The sequence below is a fragment of the Chlorocebus sabaeus genome, chromosome 13 (assembly GCF_047675955.1).
Source record: "Chlorocebus sabaeus isolate Y175 chromosome 13, mChlSab1.0.hap1, whole genome shotgun sequence".
Taxonomy (NCBI): domain Eukaryota; kingdom Metazoa; phylum Chordata; class Mammalia; order Primates; family Cercopithecidae; genus Chlorocebus; species Chlorocebus sabaeus.
The window spans coordinates 52,508,629-52,534,050 of NC_132916.1; the positions used below are offsets into that span (position 1 = coordinate 52,508,629).

General features: G+C 35.1%; 1 protein-coding gene across 4 annotated transcripts in view; it reads right to left on the reverse strand.

The window, feature by feature from the left end:
* Window positions 1-25,422, reverse strand: part of PTPRK (protein tyrosine phosphatase receptor type K) — a 566,857-nt gene that overhangs the window by 186,988 nt on the left and 354,447 nt on the right. The gene's annotated exons all lie outside the window — the stretch shown is intronic.

Sequence of the window (25,422 nt, forward strand, 5' to 3'; positions counted from 1 at the left end):
ACCTAAGTGAATCTTATTCTACTGGAAGATGAAACAGATATAATGTCTGCTCATGAGATAGAAGCACAATGTAGTCTTAAGACATTCATTAGTATCAATTTGGGTTAAAATGAATGCCAGAAGTTTAGTGGATTTGGCTGTGATTTTAGCTACAATCAATACATCAGTAAGCCAAAGAGTCAAAACTCCAGGGGTAAGAGTAGGGGTGGGGTAACAGATCTATAATTACTGCACTGGGCTTAGTGTTGCTTTTTAAAGCTTTTAATATCACATAAAATTATTTCTGATTTTATTCCTTTTGACTTACACAAATACATAGTAGGCAATAGGTCAAATAAATGAACAGTTCCAACAAAACTGGATTCAAGAGAGGAACTATATAACTCTTCCATTGTTTATGAAGCAAACAAGTAAAACCTAGTAACTGGTATATGTCCTACATTCTAGCCTCATTGGACCCTGAAGGGCCCATACTTTGAACTCATCGTCCCCTTACTCAGGAATATACCACCTTTTCCCTCTCCGGCCTTCCCTGCTCATCTTTCTAGAGGCATTCCAAATGTTACGCCTTCTGTCAAGACTTCTCTGCTTCCTTGATGCTTTCAAACAGCTGACTGCTATTCATGCTTTGAAAATGTGCCCTGTTATAACATTATATAAACATCTGTTTATCCCTTTCCTCCTGGATATTGCATTTTCATTGAGGAGTCCCAATTGTTTAAGTATAAATTACTGAAGAAGGGAAGGGCAACACTATGAAAAACACACATTTAATGTCAAATCCTGGCTCTAGCTACAGAATTGGGGAAATTTATTTAAACTTTCTGTGTTTACTCATCATTATAGGAGGATGAAAACATTTGTTTTGGGTTTTAGGTTTTTATAAAAGATTAGTCATAAAGTATGTAAGGTGATTAGCATGCATAGTATTTGGCAAAGACAATTATGGCTTAAAATGTCAGTTATTATTATTGACAATAACTCAAATATAGCATATCATGTTATAAGGGGATTGTAGGACAAAAACAAAATATTAAAGGAATATGAAGTAAAAAAGTAATTTTGATTGAGATGTCAGGCTGTGAAGCCTTACCGAATTCAACAAATGTCTGTTAAATTGACTTGAATTTCTAGATCTGTTGCAAATTAAACCAGAATTTCAAGACAAATAAAAAATTTAAAAATTCAAAATAGGGAGGAGGAGTATTTTTTACCCCATTTTATGGATTTCAGCTTTCCTTTTGTCTATGTGCAATGTACTTGGAACTATATCAAAAAAATCCTACATGATTGCTCTATCAGATTTTATTTTATGAATGTATACAGCCACAAAAAATTAAGCCAAGGGTAGGAGAGAAAGGTGGAGAAAAATTAAGGCATTCTTAAAGATAGTCCTTAATCCTAATCTATGTAGCTTTAAACATCTCTTTAGTAGATGATCACTAAATATGAGGAGATATAAATGGTAAAAGAGCCCATACACAGTTAAACATACAACTGCAAGAAGTAGTAGGAAAGACCATAAATTCTTCATAGATGAAAACTGCAGATCAGATAGTTCTTAAAAAAAAAAAAAAAAAAAAAAAAAAAAAAGCACACACGCACACACAAATACGCGCCTATTTGTCAGAAGGTAGCATAAATATAAGTAACATTCAAATAAATTAGATTCTATAAATCTATGCTTCTTGTACGTTACACAAAGGCTTCCACTGTAGAGAAGGTGGTATCTAAGAAAAATTAGATTTCCCTACGAGAAGGTTATCACAAACTTCTAAAAACAAAGTTTGAATGGAGTGATCAAGGAAACAGAATAACAGACAATTAATGAGTAAATACTATAGAGGCAAGAATGATAAAAAGGCAATTCTTTGAAACTTTTATTAATGAAGGAAAAATAAAATAGAGTACAATCAGGGAAAACTGGGGTCAGAGGTTTTTTTTTCCTTGACGAGATTTAAGAACATGAATATTTGTGGCTGCTTTAATGAAGAGAAATATCTAAGATGAATTGTTTGATGGAAAAGGTCCCTGCAGAGACCAGAGCACCAAAGATTAAGGAGGCCTAGGAAGGGGCTATTATCTCTGAAAAGGCACAGGATATAAGTGCCACAGAGTCAGGAAGAAGGTAGAAGGGAGGACATTCTAAAAAATGTTTTGTTGAGGAAAGAAACAGTCATTGTGGAGTTGACATTAAATGCCTTTGATTTTTCTCACTAAAATCAAAGGAAAGATTTGTAGCTGAGAGTTAAGAGAGTGGTTAGATGCTTTAAAGAATGGGGAATTGTTAGAGCCACCAGCTGCTCTCAGAAATAAGAAGTGGAAAGAGATGAGTCAAAGGACTGATGGTAAACTAGATGTCTACTAGAACCAATCAGCACAGTGACAGGACTTCAGGTCCCATTGATTGTGGGATTTATTCAATGAAGTCTGACAAAAGGAGGGATATCAGCAGAGAGGTGCCCTAGCTGGAGTGAGTACACTGGTGAAATACTCCAAGAACAGATCCTGACAGGGTGGGGAGGAGAAAACCTTAGAGAGACTGAGGAGTTGGGTTTTACAATGAGGCTGGGTAGCCAAAAAAAAAAAAAAAAAAAAAAAAAATCAGTGTAGTGAGGAGGAAGAGTTTGAATTGGTAAGTTTAACGCTAGAAATCAAAGGGTCTGAACAGTGCATGGGTGCTCATGAAAACAGAAAAACAAGAAAATGGGTTATCCATTTGGCTACTTAAGTTCCTTAAGACAGTGATAAAGTGAAAAGTAATGGGAAAAAGCAGACCCACGTGGCAAAAGGGTGATTAAAAATAAATAAGGTCTGCTTACAGTGGATGGATCGTGATAGAGGAAGTATTAAAATAATAGCATTTATATGATGTGACTCACAAAGGTGGAGCAACTTGCAGAAGAAGAGTGACAGAATTATCAGGGGACATCATCTAAGTCTAGAGGCAGTACCTGGTGACCTGTCTGGAATGGTCTGGAACTCAAACATCTGTAGGACTGACTCGGTAACACCTCTTTTTTTAAATTACAGAATTCAGTTTAACTAGAATTTGTCACGTATCTTCCATCTCTCTACAACTGAGAGCCATGAGGAAAATGATCCAGAACCTAGGACAATTTTTGCCTTCAAGGTGAACAAGAATGTGTTTGGGAAGAAAAATAAACTATGTGAAGAAATTAGTGGATTAACAAGACAAAATAGAAATAACTGATGTGTATGATATGTGAAATCAAAATCAAGTAAGACCAACACATGAGAAAATCAGGATTTCACTAAGTTAAGATGATAATGGTAAAAAATGGCAAGATAGTGAAGACTGACTAAAAAAAAAGAAAAAAGAAAAAAAAAAAAAAGCAGGCAATTTCCTCAGTAAGGTATAGCACATGTGCTGCAGCCACTGGGACATGGTTGAGAAAGTTATTAATACATAGTATAAGAAAAGTAATTTAATCTATTTAATCATGTTCATCATTCTCCAGCATGCGGGTTTTCCTATTAGTTAAGGCATATTACATATATGCTATCAAAAGAAAAAAAAAGTGTTTTCCAGAATTTGATTTAAATTACTTGGGTGTAAAAGTGTACTTTCAGGAGGTGTCTGGTCTTTTCAAATTACAAGTAGCATTACGTTTTCACGGCAGCTCTACAGTTTGAAATCCGTCTTTCAAGTTAACAATGAATGTAAGTAAATATACTGTTCTCCCCTTCAAGAATCAGCTAGTTTATAAAGAATTTAAGATAAAGGCATTATAACACTGTTCTGACAGACAATGACAATGTTTTAGATACAATACCTGCTAAATAAAAAGCATGAAATTGGGCAAGACTTTGTTAATCATTTTGTTTTACGGAAATTTATACATTCAATATTCCCAAGACAAAATGGCCTTTTCCCTCGAAATATTAAAACAGCTAAAAAGGCTTTTATACTATCCAGTATAAAGGTATAGGTCGGATTTCCCATTTATCAAAATGTGCTTCACTCTCTATGGTCCCAAGAAAAAAGTAAAACTCCACAAATACTATCAATAATAATGATGGAAGCTTAGGAATTCAGAAGCATGTATTCTTTAGCTAAGAACAGATTTATGATTAGAGCAGGCCATGATTGTGATAGAAGAATTAAAGAAGAAGGATAGAAAAAGCTAAGACAGGTTTATTTCCTAAGACTTAATATTAAGAGTTATTAATTGTTGTGAATAATGTAGTGATCTCAGTTGCATGTCACATCTTATCTAGGTATTTGTTAATAAATAATTGATATATATTAATAATTAAAATTGAGAATTTGTATATTGACAAAAGAGAAAATCCAATTCATAATGAAGGTATAACAAGTATGAATCTCTATTGAAGCATACAGCATCCAAATGTCAATAGTAAAAAATATTAGGAAAAAAAATGAGCAACATTCAGTTTTATTGACGTCAACCATTAGTATCTCTAAAATAATCACTGCAACCTAAAATGATCTCGCTGACTTTAATAATAAAATGACAAAGAAGGTTTACTGATGGTAAACAATTATATTTTACATAAGAATTTCTTCTTTAATAGTGTCTATATCTTTGTAAACAACAAAAAATATCAACATGAACCTGGTTAGTGAGGTTTAAAATTTTTCAAAAACGTACAAATGACACTACCTCATTTTTTGATCACATGTAATACAATAATCAAAACCAATGGGAGATTTTTTTTTAATGGCTCATGTAAGGAATTACTTCATCAAAGAGGAAATAAAATGCAATTAGAGATAATTTCAAAAATAATGAAAATGATAACCCAATTTCCAGCTGTTATAAATTCACATAATTTGTTAATTGCATAGTGATGCAAGATGAAAATACAGGTAGAGGTACCAAGTTATATTTCATTTTTATGTTTATTTTGGAAAATGTTAAGCATACAGAAAAGTAGATAGAAGAATGTAACAAACCCACATGTACCTAGATTCATTAAATATATTAGTTAATTTGTTCAAATTTGGATCTGAATAATGTACATACATTGCATTTTAATTGATAAGCCTTTTAAGTCTCTTTTAATCTGTAAGTCCTTTCTCTCCTCCCTCATTCTCATATAGCACTTTAGTGATTAAAGAAGCATGAGTATTAGTATTAGAGTATTAGTACATCCTAGTAATATTTATACATTATATAACAGAGATTCCTACATTCTAGATTTCTTTGCTTAGTATTATTTACACATCTCTCAGTGCCCAGAATATCCTGTAAACTGGTGGTTATATTAGAAGTTTGATAAGATTCAGGATTGAATATTTTTGGCAAAAATATTTCATAGGTGTTGTATACTTCTACCAGGAGGCTCAGAATGTTCAGTGTTCCCTTTTTTGGAATATTAACAACCATTAATGATCACCTAAATCCATTTTATTAAGTTTTGCTTAGTGGAAATATTATAATTCTACCATTTTGTCTTTATTCATTAGTTGGAATAAATCTAAAAATGGAGCCTTCACTCTTCAGCTATTTAGTTATCTTGAGTTATGGTTAATTTAGGAAAGGCAGGTTAAATATTTCTTTCTCTATAGGTTTCAGAATATGTTGGTTTCCTACAATCTTCCAAAGATTATCAGTGATATCAATTTTATACTCTATAGGTTGGTGCAAAAGTAATTGTGGGTTTTGCCATTAAGTTCAATGAATGCACCAACCTAATATTTTGCACCAACCTAATATTAAGAATTTTAAAACATATTTTTATGTGATTCAATCCATTACAGTTTCTTCCTTTGTTTCAATCTTTTTATTTTACCTTAGACTGGCTAGTGGTAGTAATTTCAAGCTGGCTCCTCAATTCATGTGACAGAACTTTAGTGATATTTGAAACCTTCCTTATTTTCTAGTGTTATGAGATATTCCAAGCTCCAGTATATACCTGGTTCAGACGTGATATCAGTCATTGCTCCAAAGTGTCACAAAAGTTTTGATAAATTAAAAAGTGCAAGATCAGTACTAAAAATATTGGGAAGCATTCCTAACTACTGTGGTGGACACCAGTAAACATAATTCTGCTGTCCACCTATCCATTCCAGGGTATAAACACCAAGTGTAAGAAACACAAGTTCTGTACTGATGTGGCAACTAATAAGTTTTTTACAACTTAAATTTTATAGTTTTGACTAATTTTTTTCTCATGATTTACCATGAGTGTTTGTGTTTCATTATCTATGTATTCTTCTTTAATCTATATGTCATAAAGTTGATATTCCCAATATAAGCTAATATTTTATAAATTAGACCTGAAATTTAAAAAAAAAAAAAACATGGAATTTCTTAAATATCCAGCTAAATACAAGCTTTGATAATAATCTGGAGAATAAAAAACATATTCCCTATTGGCTATTCATTCGTTCTCACATTGCTGTAAAGGACTACCTGAGACTACCTGAACTATCTAATCAAGAAAGAGTGTAATGGACTCACAGTTGCGTAGGCTTAGCAGGAAGCATGGCTTGGAGGCCTCAGGAAACTTATAATCATGGTAGAAGGTGAAGGGGAAGCAAGCACATCTTACCATGGTGGAGCAGGAGTGAGAGAGAGTGAAGGTGGAAGTGCCATGCACTTAAAAGCAACCAGATATTCTGAGAACTTACTATCACAAGAACAGCAATGGGGAAGTCCACCCCCATGATTCAATCAACTCCCACCAGGCCCTTCCTCCCACGTGGGGATTACAATTCACAATGAGATTTTGGTGAGGACATACAGCCAAACCATGTCACACTGGCGACAAAAAGATAAGAGTAATATACAATAGTTATTTAAGAAAATAACCTTTTCTCCAACTCCCAGCGCGAGCGACACAGAAGACTGGCGCGATTTCTGCATTTTCAACTGAGGTACTGGGTTCATCTCACTGGAGAGTGCCAGACGATCGGTGCTGGTCAGCTGCTGCAGCCCGACCAGCGAGAGCTGAAGCAGGGCGAGGCATTGCCTCACCTGGAAAGCACAAGGGGGAAGGGAATCCCTTTTCCTAGCCAGGGGAACTGAGACACACAACACCTGGAAAATCAGGTAACTCCCAACCCAATACTGCGCTTTAAGCAGACAGGCACACCAGGAGATCATATCCCACACCTGGCCGGGAGTGTCCCACACCCACGGAGCCTCCCTCATTGCTAGCACAGCAGTCTGTGATCTACCGGCAAGGCAGCAGCGAGGCTGGGGGAGGGGCGCCCGCCATTGCTGAGGCTTAAGTAGGTAAACAAAGCTGCTGGGAAGCTCGAACTGGGTGGAGCTCACAGCAGCTCAAGGAAACCTGCCTGTCTCTGTAGACTCCACCTCTGGGGACAGGGCACAGTAAATAATAACAAACACAGCAGCTCTGCAGACGCAAACGACTCTGTCTGACAGCTTTGAAGAGAGCAGTGGATCTCCCAACACGGAGGTTGAGATCTGAGAAGGGACAGACTCCCTGCTCAAGTGGGTCCCTGACCCCTGAGTAGCCTAACTGGGAGACATCCCCCACTAGGGGCAGTCTGACACCCCACACCTCACAGGGTGGAGTACACCCCTGAGAGGAAGATTCCAAAGCAAGAATCAGACAGGTACACTCGCTGTTCAGAAATATTCTATCTTCTGCAGCCTCTGCTGCTGATACCCAGGCAAACAGGGTCTGGAGTGGACCTCAAGCAATCTCCTACAGCTACAACCTACAGCTGAGGATCCTGACTGTTAGAAGGAAAGCTATCAAACAGGAAGGACACCTACACCAAAACCCCATCAGTACATCACCATCATCAAAGACCAGAGGCAGATAAAACCACAAAGATGGGGAAAAAGCAGGGCAGAAAAGCTGGAAATTCAAAAAATAAGAGCGCATCTCCCCCGGCAAAGGAGCGCAGCTCATCGCCAGCAACGCATCAAAGCTGGACGGAGAATGACTTCGACGAGATGAGAGAAGAAGGCTTCAGTCCATCAAATTTCTCAGAGCTAAAGGTGGAATTACGTACCCAGCGCAAAGAAACTAAAAATCTTGAAAAAAAAGTGGAAGAATTGATGGCTAGAGTAATTAATGCAGAGAAGCTCACAAACGAAATGAAAGAGACGAAAACCATGGCACGAGAAATACGTGACAAATGCACAAGCTTCAGTAACCGTCTCGATCAACTGGAAGAAAGAATGTCAGCGATGGAGGATCAAATGAATGAAATGAAGCGAGAAGAGAAACCAAAAGAAAAAAGAAGAAAAAGAAATGAACAAAGCCTGCAAGAAGTATGGGATTATGTAAAAAGACCAAATCTACGTCTGATTGGGGTGCCTGAAAGTGAGGGGGAAAATGGAACCAAGTTGGAAAACACTCTTCAGGATATCATCCAGGAGAACTTCCCCAACCTAGTAGGGCAGGCCAACATTCAAATCCAGGAAATACAGAGAACGCCACAAAGATACTCCTCGAGAAGAGCAACTCCAAGACACATAATTGCCAGATTCACCAAAGTTGAAATGAAGGAAAAAATCTTAAGGGCAGCCAGAGAGAAAGGTCGGGTTACCCACAAAGGGAAGCCCATCAGACTAACAGCAGATCTCTCGGCAGAAACTCTTCAAGCCAGAAGAGAGTGGGGGCCAATATTCAACATTCTTAAAGAAAAGAATTTTAAACCCAGAATTTTATATCCAGCCAAACTAAGTTTCATAAGTGAAGGAGAAATAAAATCCTTTACAGATAAGCAAATGCTTAGAGATTTTGTCACCACTAGGCCTGCCTTACAAGAGACCCTGAAGGAAGCACTAAACATGGAAAGGAACAACCGGTACCAGCCATTGCAAAAACATGCCAAAATGTAAAGACCATCGAGGCTAGGAAGAAACTGCATCAACTAACGAGCAAAATAACCAGTTAATATCATCATGGCAGGATCAAGTTCACACATAACAATATTAACCTTAAATGTAAATGGACTAAATGCTCCAATTAAAAGACACAGACTGGCAAACTGGATAAAGAGTCAAGACCCAACAGTCTGCTGTATTCAGGAGACCCATCTCACACGCAGAGACATACATAGGCTCAAAATAAAGGGATGGAGGAAGATTTACCAAGCAAATGGAGAACACAAAAAAGCGGGGGTTGCAATACTAGTCTCTGATAAAACAGACTTTAAACCACCAAAGATCAAAAGAGACAAAGAAGGCCATTACATAATGGTAAAGGGATCAATTCAACAGGAAGAGCTAACTATCCTAAATATATATGCACCCAATACAGGAGCACCCAGATTCATAAAGCAAGTCCTTAGAGACTTACAAAGAGACTTAGACTCCCATACAATAATCATGGGAGACTTCAACACTCCACTGTCAACATTAGACAGATCAACGAGACAGAAAGTTAACAAGGATATCCAGGAATTGAACTCATCTCTGCAGCAAGCAGACCTAATAGACATCTATAGAACTCTCCACCCCAAATCAACAGAATATACATTCTTCTCAGCACCACATCGTACTTACTCCAAAATTGACCACGTAATTGGAAGTAAAGCACTCCTCAGCAAATGTACAAGAACAGAAATTATAACAAACTGTCTCTCAGACCACAGTGCAATCAAATTAGAACTCAGGACTAAGAAACTCAATCAAAACCGCTCAACTACATGGAAACTGAACAACCTGCTCCTGAATGACTACTGGGTACATAACGAAATGAAGGCAGAAATAAAGATGTTCTTTGAAACCAATGAGAACAAAGATACAACATACCAGAATCTCTGGGACACATTTAAAGCAGTGTGTAGAGGGAAATTTATAGCACTAAATGCCCACAAGAGAAAGCAGGAAAGATCTAAAATTGACACTCTAACATCGCAATTAAAAGAACTAGAGAAGCAAGAGCAAACACATTTGAAAGCTAGCAGAAGGCAAGAAATAACTAAGATCAGAGCAGAACTGAAGGAGATAGAGACACAAAAAACCCTCCAAAAAAATCAATGAATCCAGGAGTTGTTTTTTGAAAAGATCAACAAAATTGACAGACCACTAGCAAGACTAATAAAGAAGAAAAGAGAGAAGAATCAAATCAACACAATTAAAAATGATAAAGGGGATATCACCACCGACCCCACAGAAATACAAACTACCATCAGAGAATACTATAAACACCTCTACGCAAATAAACTGGAAAATCTAGAAGAAATGGATAATTTCCTGGACACTTACACTCTTCCAAGACTAAACCAGGAAGAAGTTGAATCCCTGATTAGACCAATAGTAGGCTCTGAAATTGAGGCAATAATTAATAGCCTCCCAACCAAAAAAAGTCCAGGACCAGATGGATTCACAGCTGAATTCTACCAGAGGTACAAGGAGGAGCTGGTACCATTCCTTCTGAAACTATTCCAATCAATAGAAAAAGAGGGAATCCTCCCTAACTCATTTTATGAGGCCAACATCATCCTGATACCAAAGCCTGGCAGAGACACAACAAAAAAAGAGAATTTTAAACCAATATCCCTGATGAACATCGATGCAAAAATCCTCAATAAAATACTGGCAAACCGGATTCAGCAGCACATCAAAAAGCTTATCCACCATGATCAAGTGGGCTTCATCCCTGGGATGCAAGGCTGGTTCAACATTCGCAAATCAATAAACATAATCCAGCATATAAACAGAACCAAAGACAAGAACCACATCATTATCTCAATAGATGCAGAAAAGGCTTTTGACAAAATTCAACAGCCCTTCATGCTAAAAACGCTCAATAAATTCGGTATTGATGGAACGTACCTCAAAATCATAAGAGCTATTTATGACAAACCCACAGCCAATATCATACTGAATGGGCAAAAACTGGAAAAATTCCCTTTGAAAACTGGCACAAGACAGGGATGCCCTCTCTCACCACTCCTATTCAACATAGTGTTGGAAGTTCTGGCTAGGGCAATCAGGCAAGAGAAAGAAATCAAGGGGATTCAGTTAGGAAAAGAAGAAGTCAAATTGTCCCTGTTTGCAGACGACATGATTGTATATTTAGAAAACCCCATTGTCTCAGCCCAAAATCTCCTTAAGCTGATCAGCAACTTCAGCAAAGTCTCAGGATACAAAATTAATGTGCAAAAATCGCAAGCATTCTTATACACCAGTGACAGTCAAACAGAGAGCCAAATCAGGAATGAACTTCCATTCACAATTGCTTCAAAGAGAATAAAATACCTAGGAATCCAACTTACAAGGGATGTAAAGGACCTCTTCAAGGAGAACTACAAACCACTGCTCAGTGAAATCAAAGAGGACACAAACAAATGGAAGAACATACCATGCTCATGGATAGGAAGAATCAATATCGTGAAAATGGCCATACTGCCCAAGGTAATTTATAGATTCAATGCCATCCCCATCAAGCTACCAATGAGCTTCTTCACAGAATTGGAAAAAACTGCTTTAAAGTTCATATGGAACCAAAAAAGAGCCCGCATCTCCAAGACAATCCTAAGTCAAAAGAACAAAGCTGGAGGCATCACGCTACCTGACTTCAAACTATACTACAAGGCTACAGTAACCAAAACAGCATGGTACTGGTACCAAAACAGAGATATAGACCAATGGAACAGAACAGAGTCCTCAGAAATAATACCACACATCTACAGCCATCTGATCTTTGACAAACCTGAGAGAAACAAGAAATGGGGAAAGGATTCCCTATTTAATAAATGGTGCTGGGAAAACTGGCTAGCCATAAGTAGAAAGCTGAAACTGGATCCTTTCCTTACTCCTTATACGAAAATTAATTCAAGATGGATTAGAGACTTAAATGTTAGACCTAATACCATAAAAATCCTAGAGGAAAACCTAGGTAGTACCATTCAGGACATAGGCATGGGCAAAGACTTCATGTCTAAAGCACCAAAAGCAACGGCAGCAAAAGCCAAAATTGACAAATGGGATCTCATCAAACTAAAGAGCTTCTGCACAGCAAAAGAAACTACCATCAGAGTGAGCAGGCAACCTACAGAATGGGAGAAAATTTTTGCAATCTACTCATCTGACAAAGGGCTAATATCCAGAACCTACAAAGAACTCAAACAAATTTACAAGAAAAAAACAAACAACCCCATCCAAAAGTGGGCAAAGGATATGAACAGACATTTCTCAAAAGAAGACATTCATACAGCCAACAGACACATGAAAAAATGCTCATCATCACTGGCCATCAGAGAAATGCAAATCAAAACCACAATGAGATACCATCTCACACCAGTTAGAATGGCGATCATTCAAAAGTCAGGAAACAACAGGTGCTGGAGAGGATGTGGAGAAATAGGAACACTTTTACACTGTTGGTGGGATTGTAAACTAGTTCAACCATTATGGAAAACAGTATGGCGATTCCTCAAGGATCTAGAACTAGATGTACCATATGACCCAGCCATCCCATTACTGGGTATATACCCAAAGGATTATAAATTATGCTGCTATAAGGACACATGCACACGTATGTTTATTGCAGCACTATTCACAATAGCAAAGACTTGGAATCAACCCAAATGTCCATCAGTGACAGATTGGATTAAGAAAATGTGGCACATATACACCATGGAATACTATGCAGCCATAAAAAAGGATGAGTTTGTGTCCTTTGTAGGGACATGGATGCAGCTGGAAACCATCATTCTTAGCAAACTATCACAAGAACAGAAAACCAAACACCGCATGTTCTCACTCGTAGGTGGGAACTGAACAATGAGATCACTTGGACTCGGGAAGGGGAACATCACACACCGGGGCCTATCATGGGGAGGGGGGAGGGGGGAGGGATTGCATTGGGAGTTATACCTGATGTAAATGACGAGTTGATGGGTGCAGCACACCAACATGGCACAAGTATACATATGTAGCAAACCTGCACGTTGTGCACATGTACCCTACAACTTGAAGTTTAATAATAATAAATAAATTAAAAAAAAAAAAAAAGAAAATAACCTTTATTTAAAGAAATTATATAAATGTATAGAATTTTTGGGATCCACTTCTAAATAGTTCTAAATGCTTATTTATACATGTGTCTATATGTATATGTACATGCATCTCTGTCCTACGGGCAGTGTAGCATCATGTTTAAGAACACAAATTGTAAAGTCAGACTGTCTGAATCATTTTAATAACTGTGTGGCCCAAAAGAAGTTACCTAACTCCTTTTTCTTTGGGGTTCTATAACTTTAAAATGGGTATAATAATAACATATCGCAAGTGAGTCAACACAGGCCCATCATGATTTGTCCGACATCAGGAATAAAAGCTCTGAAGACCAAAAATGTATTCAAATTCTGAACTGTGATGAGGCACTTTATAGTATTTAATAATCCCTCTTGCTTTTGCTTCAGGGATAGTAATGTATCTGATCACAGGAAGCTGTTCTAGACTCCACTAGAGAATTAATAATCTTTCATGTCTGAGCATAGGCTATTGATTTTCATAAAATGTCTTTAAACACTACTGCATCCTTTCAATACTTGCTGCCACTTTTTTCTTAAATGGGAAAGATACTTCAAGAATCTCAGGATTCTCTCATTTCTTAAAACATATAAATGATTTTTATTATCTTCTGTTAATATATATCAATATTATGAAGCACATCACAGTTGACTAAATAACCACAAATCTATAAAGAATAACATTAACTACTAAAGTGACTTGATATTTGTTTTGGATTATTATAGATTATTATACATCTTGTGAATGGTTAAAAACATTCCACGGACATTTAAATTTCTAATTTTATTTCCTTTCCAAGCGTGTTAAATATAAATACTCAAGAAAATAATATGTAAAGTATCTATAAGGAAATGACAACTTTTTAAGTGAATGGCTTCTCTCTCTAGTTCCTACTGAGTAGGCTGTATGTACTCTGGAAAGGAAACAAGACACACATTTAATAGAGGAGGGTCAAGAGCCCTGGAAGAAAGTCTGAATGCTTGCTTCATCCACAATACAAAGACACTTCAAAATAAAATAAATAACTGAAGAGTTAATTTCTGTAGGTCTACATAAACTTCTGGTTTCTGTTCCTATTTTTCATTTTTTTCCTTCATATAAAAACCACATGAAGCATTACTGCTGCCAAATACGTGATCCATTAAGTCACTCAAACCATAGCTGCACAGTGGCCACTTCACATTTCCTTTCAAAACCTTTATCAAATAGTTAATAGTTACAGCTTTTTAAAAATCTTCACTTGAATAGGAAGCTTGTTTAATTCCTCTACTCCTATATTCAGTATCATTCTTTTCTACATGTACCTAGAAAACGTGATGGTTGGCATGGACTCCCTCATGGGTAATAATTTTTGAAGTTCTTACCTCCTCAAGATGAATACAGATCAAAATCATTTTAGGGCTCAAAAACTCTTCCCTTAATTACTTGACTATATAGAAATTATTTTAATTTCTGAACATATATTGGGTAGTCATTGAAATCAAAATTAGTTTTGAGTGACAAGAGACACTATAGAAATGTCTCTTTTATATCTGAAGGGTTGCAAAACTCAGTATAGAACAACAAAAAAACTTCATGAAAAAAAAGAAACTGGAACCATTATAGAAAAAAAGAAATTATAAAACCTAAATGATCAATTTCTTCTATATGAATAATTCAATATTAGGTGTAATTCCAAAAGGATATAGCAAGTTTCTAGATTCAATTTATCATGTTTTGATACAAAGAAGTAAATCAGAGTCCCAGACTAGGAACTTTCTACAAACTACATATATAAGTGCCAAGTGATTTTCATCATCTTCTGGTTTCTTTCCCAGTAGAAGAACCTATCAGTTGCCAGTTCCTACTCCTGCCTGGGTTGTAAGCTCGTTTTATACTTAAAGTATGAAAGTTGTGGAAAACCCATTATTTGAATATTTTAAAAAGAATCATAATCAAATATGGTTTTGAAGGAAATTACAGAATGAAAAGCAAAGTCTAAGGTGCCAATTTGCAACTCTTGTATTTAAAAAAAAATAAAGATGGACGTAAAAACTTGTACATGATCTTTCGAAGTCTGCTGGTGCTGGCACCAATGAAGTCTATTTCTTCCTGATAGTCTCCTTATGAACCTACTCTGAAGACATGAAGATAAATGTAAGCCATCAATCACTTCCATGGCAATAGATTGTGATGTCAAAACAGAGAGCAATACAGATTTATTGTAAGATGGGATACATTTGGATAAATACAAAATTTAGCAGAAGATCTAAAATCAGGTAAAATGGGCAGGATTATGTTTACTTACATCCTGAGGTTTTTTTAGTAGCAAAAAGTATATATTATTATAAAATAATTAAACTTCATTTATATCTTGATATCTATATACTTCTTCAAAATTATTCTTATTTCAGGCCATTGGATAGCTCACGTAACTTAAAAATAGGATAATTACTATTGATATTTTAATATTCTTCATACTCTTAGCAAATTAACATTTCATATTAAGTAAAAGAATTGTATACTTATGCAATCAAAAAGGTAGAGTAATAGTGATACACTACATTCATTCTAAATGGGAGCAATATCAGTACCAAGGGGGTAACTGATGCTTAAAGGGGACAAAAAAATATTACTCTTTTTACACACATACATAAACAGATACACAGCATATTTGTGGTATAGAAATTTCATCAGAAGAAATTAGGAAACAAATTCTAAAATGGCTGGTATAGATGATAATGGACGAAAGTTTGAAAAACACAAGATATACTCCCATTACCTGAGAAAAGAGGACTACAAGATGATACAAAGTGGAAGAACAACAAAGTGATGGAAATTTTGCCCTAAGAGAGAAAGAGTTTGTACTCTAACACTGAGGAGGTAGGTCAGAAGGAAAAAGTTTAGTAAAAAAATTTAAGTTACAGCAACTCTTTTCATTAGCCATGTGCTTGGCCGCATTACTTAACTATCCTTAATCTTGCTTTCCTAAATCTGTAATGGAGATAACCAAACCGAAGCTCATCAGGTTGTTGACCTGAATGCAATAATGGAGGTGAATCCTTAGCACAGTGCACTGAAAATAATATGTTAGAAATAAGTATTAATATGTATTTTAATATAAATTTATATTGACAAATAAAAACATTAAAGTTAATCTTCCAAAGTCTAAAACATGTTAGAAGATGAACTTAATACTAAAATAAACTGAATATAAAATAGGATCCTTTAACACTTTAGTGGCAAAATTCAAGAATAAGATATTGAATAAAGCTGTAGAACCTCTATTTTTATAAAATTTTAGGTGAGTATGCCTCCATCTGCTCAAGATGATTTATACATTTATAAGCCTTAAGGAGAGGGGCTAGACCAGATGGTCTTTTATTCTCTTCCACCTCTATTATTTTAAAACCTCAAATAATTTCGGTTAAACAAATAAGCTCACTCAAGATCATATAATAGAAAAGATAAAACTTCTTAGCCCATGTTTAAGAACAAAATGGCTTATATTTTGAAACAATTTGTTTTGCATGTGAATTTAGTCAAAAATAACAAATGATAACTGCATTCATAATTAACAGTTCCGTGGCTTTCTTGAATATAAATCAGAAAGAAACAATATTTGATTAATGCATTACTGAAAGTTTCATGTTCTAGTAGCCCTATGTGAATTGTCAGTGTGTATTCCACAGCTCGTTATGATTTATCTTCATCACCCACAGGCCAAAATTACCAGACTCCAATTACTTTGCTTCCTAGATTCAAGAAAGAGAGAGAGAGAAATTATGTCAGTCCTACCACAGGAGATGGTTTAAAATGCCTGAGGTAAAGAAAGTAATCTACTGTTCTCTGACATTCACTGCCTGAAAGTCATTCACATTAACAACCATTCAAACTTGTTTAGTGCAAGCCAATTGCTTCTATTTCCCTCTTGTCAGTTACATTAGCTCCAATTCAAATCTAACGCTTATAAAATTAAAAAAATAAAACTCTCTCAAAGCCAGACAAGGGTATATGTGGGTCCTGACAGAATATAATGCTTGTGAATTTACCAACTTTAATAAGATAAATTTCAAAGTTTGATTTTCAAAAAGAACACTGTACTCTTATATGCTCATATTTGTTCTCTTTTCTAACCCTCATAAACTTGGGTGTAATGAATGGGCAAATAAACATATTTGTCAATTTAAAACAAAAAAAAATACAAATTACCATTTATACTATGGACAGCATCAGCAGAAAATAAACCAAACATCCCTAATTTCAACCAAGACTATGTCATTACTTATGATTATGAGGTAGAGATCAAGTTACATTTCAAACTGCATAATATAATCTAATATTCTTTCACTAAGAACTATTAAACTCATATAACAGACCATTAACTTCCAGACAATTTAGAGCTTACAAGGTTAACATCAGCACTACAAAAAGGAAATGGGGATGACATTTAAATAACAGTAAGTGCCAATATACCATTATACAACCTAATGAGGATACTAGTTTTGATGTTTATCTATTATGTTGAACTATAAGACTTACATTTTACAAGCAAATGAACTTTTTTATATTCGAGACATAAATCTTACATGTGTGACTAAAAATATATGATATATAATACAGCTACCAGTGAACTGAATCTTACATTTTTTTTTTAAATCTAAATTTACTCCATTTTATCTTGTTTTGTCCTCTGTATCTTTGTGTGTGTTTATACGTTTGTGCATGAAAGAGAAAAAGAGAGGACACTGAGCTCTTTTTTGGCCTTCCCATGTCTGTATGTGTTGGGAAAGCCAGAATGTGGGTACAGCTCATACATTCCCTAAAACTGTCTTAACACTTTTCACATATACAGAAAGAGTCTGAGGTGAAAGCAATAAATCCAAATGTATTTAGAAATAATTGATTGCCAAATCCTTGCTGAAGGCTGTATTTCAACTTAAGAATGGGCCACATACTTCATGTGCTCAATTAACGAAAGAAAGAGTAGACATACTTAGTTAAATCTATTAGGGAGAGGTCCATTAATCGTGAACTTTGAGTAGTAAAACAAATTGCAGGAAGCCACAAATACTGATAAGATCTGTACAGAATCTTGCTTAGAGATAGTAATCAAATCCTCTGAAAACAGCAATGTGGACATCAACACTGACAGGCTTTTGTGCCTTCTGTTTTTCTGTTTTTCTATGTGATTAGCACAATACTAGGTGCTACTTATTACTTGAACACTGTGCCAGTTGTTACTCTTAAATTACTAAGATCAAAACGAAACCTAACTTCTTATTTATTATGTTTAATATGTTAATGTTTTTATATAATACTTAATGTTAATATGTTTAATATTCATTATTAATATAAATAACATTATGCTTAATATGTTTCTATTTATTAGAATAAAATACTTTTTTCCTATCAAGAAATATTTGTAAATGCAGTTATCATTCTACCTTTGCTTCATTGTGATGTTTCAACTGTTTTTGGACTGGGATGTGCTTAAATGAGTTAACAATTTTTCATTTTCCCCCTTCTGTTGGGTAGATTTATTCTATAAAAAGACAAATGCATGATTAAACGGCTTGGTAGAAAAATATTTTGCAATTTCCCTTATAACTTTATGCATGATGGCAGATAAAATGGAGAAATGTTGTCACATTTGGAATAGAATAAAGGTTAATAACAAACTGAATTAGCTTACTTCTTAGGGCAACGGTTTTATATTTTTTATACCATGGATCCCTTTGGCAGTCTACTGAAGCTTAGTCCCTTCGTGAGAATAAGGTTAAAAAATGCTTAAAATGCAGAGAATTCCAACAGAAACTATAATGCATAACTATATTACTTTATCAATGCATTAAATAGAGGAAAGTCTAATAAATACTGTAATTTTAAAGTAGTGAACAATAAATCATATTCCAAGCTATCTGAAACATCTGTAATGTGACCTAAAAATATCTGCAATGTTTGTTGGAGATGAAGTCATTGTTGCTACTAACACTACTATAGTTTGTGGACTATTCGCGATTAAAGGAAATGCTAAATTAGAGAGTAGTGAAATGGGATATATTTTACTTTCTTGTACAAGTTCTCCTGTGGCCTAAATACAATTCATGGAAATGCATGTTAAGAATTCTCATTTTAGAAGAATTATTTCCAGTCCTCTCTATCATCTTCCTTCGACACACCCAAATCCCTCACTCCTTCTCATTTTCTTCTAGAAGATATCCCATCACCACTCTAATTATGCATCTCCAATTAATGGCTAAATGGAAACTATTACATAGCAAGTATTGTGTTTACACATAAATATCTATACAAAGGTAAAGATATTTGAAAAGGAACATGAATGATGAATTAGAGATATAGGTAACACCAATACAATCGTTCAAGTTCAGAAGTATAGCTTAGTTCACTATAGAGAAAATATGTCTACTGTTCATGAATAAAGCATGACCCTATAATCCTAGTTCTTAAAAGTATGACCCTCTGTTCATTTTCAGATGCTTTATTAAGAAAATAAAATTTTCACCTACTGGTCGTATAGGGTTATTAATTGGGCTTTTGTATATGACATTACTATTAAATTGTCCAATTCTATTATGATTTACTTTGGTAAAACTTTAACCCTCCGGCCGGGCGCGATGGCTCACGCCTGTAATCCCAGCACTTTGGGAGGCCAAGACGGGCGGATCACGAGGTCAGGAGCTCAAGACCATTCTGGCTAACATGGTGAAACCCTGTCTCTACCAAAAACACAAAAATCGGCCGGGTGCGGTGGCGGGCGCCTGTAGTCCCAGCTACACGGGAGGCTGAGGCAGGAAAATGGCGTGAACCCGGGAGGCGGAGCTTGCAGTGAGTGGAGATCCTGCCACTGCACTACAGCCTGGGCGACAGAGCGAGACTCCATCTCAAAAAAACAAAACAAAACAAAACAAAAAAAACTTTAACTCTCCAACACCTCTAACTTATAAGGAACTAAACAATATGAGTTTGCTTCAATACTAGTAACACAAGATTAATATCTTCATCTTTAAAAAGGTTTTAAAAAACACAGAACTAAATCTTAAATTAATTTCTCCTTTTCAATCTTTAGCTGGCATAAACGGGTTTGCTGAAGTACATATAACCAGTACTGCTTTAAAATGCACAAAATTAAAATACAGGTTGGGGGGGGGATTAAAAACATTTAACAAATTATTGGAGGGTAGAAGAAAGGCCAGAGGAAAAGAACATTTGAAAAATGGCAGAAAATATACATTATATGGAATGTAATATACATTAGAATGTATATATATAGAGACATGAAATTTGCTGGGAAAAAAAAACAGGGAAATATTCAAATATTTTCCACATTTTCAAACACATTTCAGAAAATAAAAGCTATCTAAATTATCACAATGGAAGTACAAAGACCACATTGACTAAAGTGGTCTCCCCGTATTATAAGAAAAATAACAGTCCTTCATAGAAATTTCACAGTTGAAAGTTTACAGGTTTGCATAAAATTATATCTCCTGTGAATTCTATGTGTGCAAATTATACTAAAACTACTATCAAATCACCCAAGACTTTGGCCTACTGCATTTAAAAAACTTAAATCAAGGAAGAAACAAAAGAAATGACAGAAACACATGTGATGGGAAAATTTTCCCTAATCCACGGTAATTATTTCAGTTTTACTTTAGTTTCCAATTTTGTTACATAAAAAAGAAATAATTTTTATTAGGAAGTAGTACATATAAAGTATATTATGTACATTAATTTTATCCAATCATTAATTCTTCCCCTTTTTCCTCTTTACATACAGTATGCACACAGGAAGAAAGGTATGAATTTCACCAAAAGTTAATAATGTTTTCTTTTTACATGATAGAGGTTTTGGTTATTTTCTTTTACTTTTTATATCGGGAGGAGGAAAATCATTCTATCCTATGATGAGATCTCAGTCTTTTGGTAAGCCTGTGTCCCTGGATTATGAAGTTAACCATGGCTTTGCACTATTCCTATATAAATTTATAATAGGTATTTATATGAATGTGTAATTACCAATATAAACATAATATAAAGTAGACTCAAAAGGTATATACAATTAGGACAGTAAAATTATGGAGCTGTTCATAACATGATTTTTTCCTACAAATTTTCAAATATGTCTCTGCCTGAATAAATCTGTAATAAATTTATCATACTCAAGCATTTATTAAAAATTAATGAAACTAATGCCAAATCTATATTCTTTGTAATAGTTTATATCACGGCCGGGCGCGGTGGCTCAAGCCTGTAATCCCAGCACTTTGGGAGGCCGAGACGGGCGGATCACGAGGTCAGGAGATCGAGACCATCCTGGCTAACACAGTGAAACCCCGTCTCTACTAAAAACACAAAAAACTAGCCGGGCGAGGTGGCGGGCGCCTGTAGTCCCCGCTACTCGGGAGGCTGAGGCAGGAGAATGGCGTAAACCCGGGAGGCGGAGCTTGCAGTGAGCTGAGATCCGGCCACTGCACTCCAGCCCGGGCAACAGAGCAAGACTCCGTCTCAAAAAAAAAAAAAAAAAAAAAAATAGTTTATATCACAGAACAACTGTAGTTCAATAGTTAAGTGAAAGATTATATGAAAGTAAAACATACATGTAAAAAATATTTAAAACTAAAAATAGCATTGGACATTTATCAAAATTCTGCATTATAGAAGAATTTCTAGATTTAGCTCTCAGTTACAAGAGTATTTCTTCTAGATACATGTAAGGATAAAGTTACTATAATTCTGACCAGTAAGTCTTCCCCTTAGCTCTAGTATTAACTGTTCATAGGGGACACAGCTTTTAGAAAGTCAATTTGCTCGTAGCCTTAAGACAAAATAATTTGGTAACACCAAAGAGCAAAGATATCTTCACGAGGATTGCCTGAAGGTTATGCATTACAGACATTCCCTTAGATAGGCTCCATTTTATCCTTGAACCAAGCAAAATCCCCACAGACTTTTTTTTTTTTTTTTCTTATCCTTAGAATTAAGACAAGGTATGCTTTTCTGATTTATTAATATTTCATCCCCTTAAAAATGTTTATTCTGTAATAAGAGCAGGGATTTTGGACTCAGACTTCCCAGCTCAACCAGCTAATAGCTGTGTGATTTCAGGAAAGGCACTTAACTTCTTTGAGATTCTGTTTCTGCAAATGTAAAATATAACAACATCAGGACTTTTCAGGGTCTTTGCAATAACTAAATAAGATAATCGTATCAAATGCTGGAAAAAGTTTTTAGAATGTTATGAGTGACTGGTAAGCATTAGCTGCTATATTATAAATAATAAATAGAGTAGTAATTGATACAGATTTTGCTTTTATTATTGTAAATTTAGCATCAAATCTATGGTGTCTTCTAATAACATAAGACTCTCTTCTAGTAACAAAACTCTAAAAACATAAATTTTTGTTTACTCTCATTATCCCCCAAGTTCATTTATTTTATATTTTACCTTTAGTATCACGTTGTTCCCAAAATTACTTATCAACTTAGTATTCTTCTGTTAAATCCTTTCGTGTTTTAGCAAATAGCTTAGAATTATTCTTGAAATTAGGAAGGGTGTAAATTAAACACGTATTACTATGTAAATATGTAAACAAAATAAAGGCTAGTTGAATTACATTTTATATTCTATAAAATTAACATTGATATTATGTTTTCTTTTACTTGGGGTTCCTGGAGTTATCAATATCATCTGGAAAGTATTAGGAATAAAGTATAGCACTTGTGGAAAAATATTCAACTTCCCTCAAAATGATTAAAAATGATAGAAACAAAAAAAAACTTCCTTAAAATCGGTCTGATGTTTTACTTGAAACACAGCCTGTGCTATGACTTATACAGAAATATAAATGAAAAACTCACATGAACAGAAAAAAAATATTTTAACTGGTTGATGAGAAAGCAAAATGACAGAAATATGTACACAGCCAGAAAAAAAAAATCCAATTTTAATAGTTAAGATGACCTTAACACAGCGTTTGCTGGCAAGCACTCTAAACAAACAAAATAAATCTTAAACATACAAATTTAAATTAAAAATAATCTCAGAAGTTAAAAAAGTTAATTGCATTAATATTTGCCATGCAGAATATCTGTAATGACTTATATCTAAATTGAACAAAAAGAATATATAAAATTGTTTTCTCATGCATTATTCTAGTTTTTTTTCATCTGAGATATATTGGGATCGACTTTGTAAAATGTCAATTTTAGTATTTCCATATTACTTCCCTCCATTACTAGGGTTAAATTGCAGTTTGAATTACTTGGTTGCTGCTCACGAGTAATACAGTTCATATAACTAGGTGGATTATAGCAAAATTTCCTATAAAAATAATTCCTAGATAATTTTAAGTTAAATTGCATACCAGGCAGTCCAACTGCAGTAAGGTTCCCTATCATTGCTCTAGTAGGGTACGATTTTACAGTTGAATAGACATTTCATGAACTTGATTCTTGTAATTACAACATAGTTGTATTTATTAGTAATAGGTCTATCACACAACTGATGACTCACCTTCTTAATATTACTTCTACTTATATGCCTTCCTCAAATTCAATTTAGGACCAATTTTACCTCCCGCACCTGACCTGGTAGCATTTTATTAACTATTAAGTAAAAACTTGTAAAAACTTTTACTGTTACCAAAAACCTACTTTTAAATAAAAATTTAACTCAGTTCTAGTGTGAGGTAAAAATGTTTTCAGTTTTGAGAAACTTTAAAAATCTTATTTAAAACATTATCCTAAAAGCTGAGCAAAATAAGAGTAGTACTCAGAAGTTAAAATCTCCAGACGAAGTCACTGGAATGAAAATGCGTCTGGATGAACAGCAAATGCCAGAAAATGTGTTCTTCTCACAAAGTCTTAGGAAGTAAATCTTGTGACATCTCCCAAATAAGCAGCAGCTCAATTTAATTCTTTCAAGCATTTTGATTGAAATGAAAGTGAAAAAGGATTTTGCTCCAAATATAAACAGCCGTAAGTGTTGGTGAGGTGGTAGAGAAAAGGGACCCTTGTTCTCTTTTGCAGGCGGAAATGTAAATTCATAAAACCATTATAAAAACAGCATGGAGGTGCTACAAAAAAACGAAAAGTATAACTATCATATGACTCAGCAATTGGCACCTTGTGGAGATATCTGTACTCCCTTGTTCACTGCAGCAGAGGTCCCCAAACCCCTAGTGACAGACTGGTACTGGTCCAAGGCCTGTTAGAAACTGGGCTGCACAGCAGGAGGTGAGCGGCAGGCAAGGGAGAATCACCGCCTGAGCACCACCTCCTGCCAGATAAGTGGCGGCCTTAGATTCTCATTGGAGCGCAAACATCATTGTGAACTGTGCACAATGTTTTAAATCGGTTGTGTGCTCCTTATGAGAATCTAACTAACACCTGATGATCTGAGGTAGCAGCGTTGCACCCTGAAACCATTCCCCACCGCCTCCTCAGTCCATGGAAATACTGTCTTCCATGAAACCGGTCCCTGGTGCCAATAAGGTTGGGGACCGCTGCACTACAGCACTATTCCCAATAGCCAAGATATGAAAACAAGCTAAATGTCCATCAATGGGTAAATGGATAAAGAAATTGTGACATATATCTATACAATTCTTCCCTAAAAAGGGCAATCCTGCCATTTGTGACATCGTGGGTAAAGCTGGAGGACACTATGCTACGTGAAATAAGCCAGACACAGGCAGAAAATACTGTGACCTCACTTAAATGTGGAATCTTTTTTTCTTAAAGTCACATAAATAGAAACAGAGAGTAGGGAGGGGGAGAAAATCTGGAGAAATCTGTTACAGGCTATACATCTGCAGTTAGGTAGGAACATTAAGTGGAGAGACAAAAATGTACAGCATGAAGATTATAGTTAATAATATCCTATTGTAAACTGAAAGCACTGCAAAAGATTTCAAGTACTCTGACACCCCACAAAAGGATAACTACTGAAGGTGATCTATCCAAATTTGCTTGACCGTAGTAATTATTTCAGCATCTACATGTATATCAAAACACATTGTATATTTTAACATATACAATAGAAAAAAAAACAGCCCCAAGCCTAAGTTAGAAAAACCTATCTTTAAAAGAAAAAAACAAAGCTTGAGTAAGCCATGTGTTAGTTAAATTCATGCTTATTGCTACAGATCAATCTCTTACTTTCTTTCTGCAAATTTTCTCTTTCAAAAGTATTTATTTTTACTGATGGAATGACTTTAAATAAAGTTAATAAATGAGAAAATTATCCATACAATTATTTCCTGATCTCAACAATTATCACATAGGGTATTTTTAATCGTTATTTCACCATACCTTGATTCTCTAACATTGTATTATGTTCATTATTGGATTAAGACATTATACAAATAACTTCAATGGCTAAAAAATGCTTAATGCATAGACATAACAGAACTTATGAAACCATCTCGTTATTCTTAAGCATTTAATTTCTTTC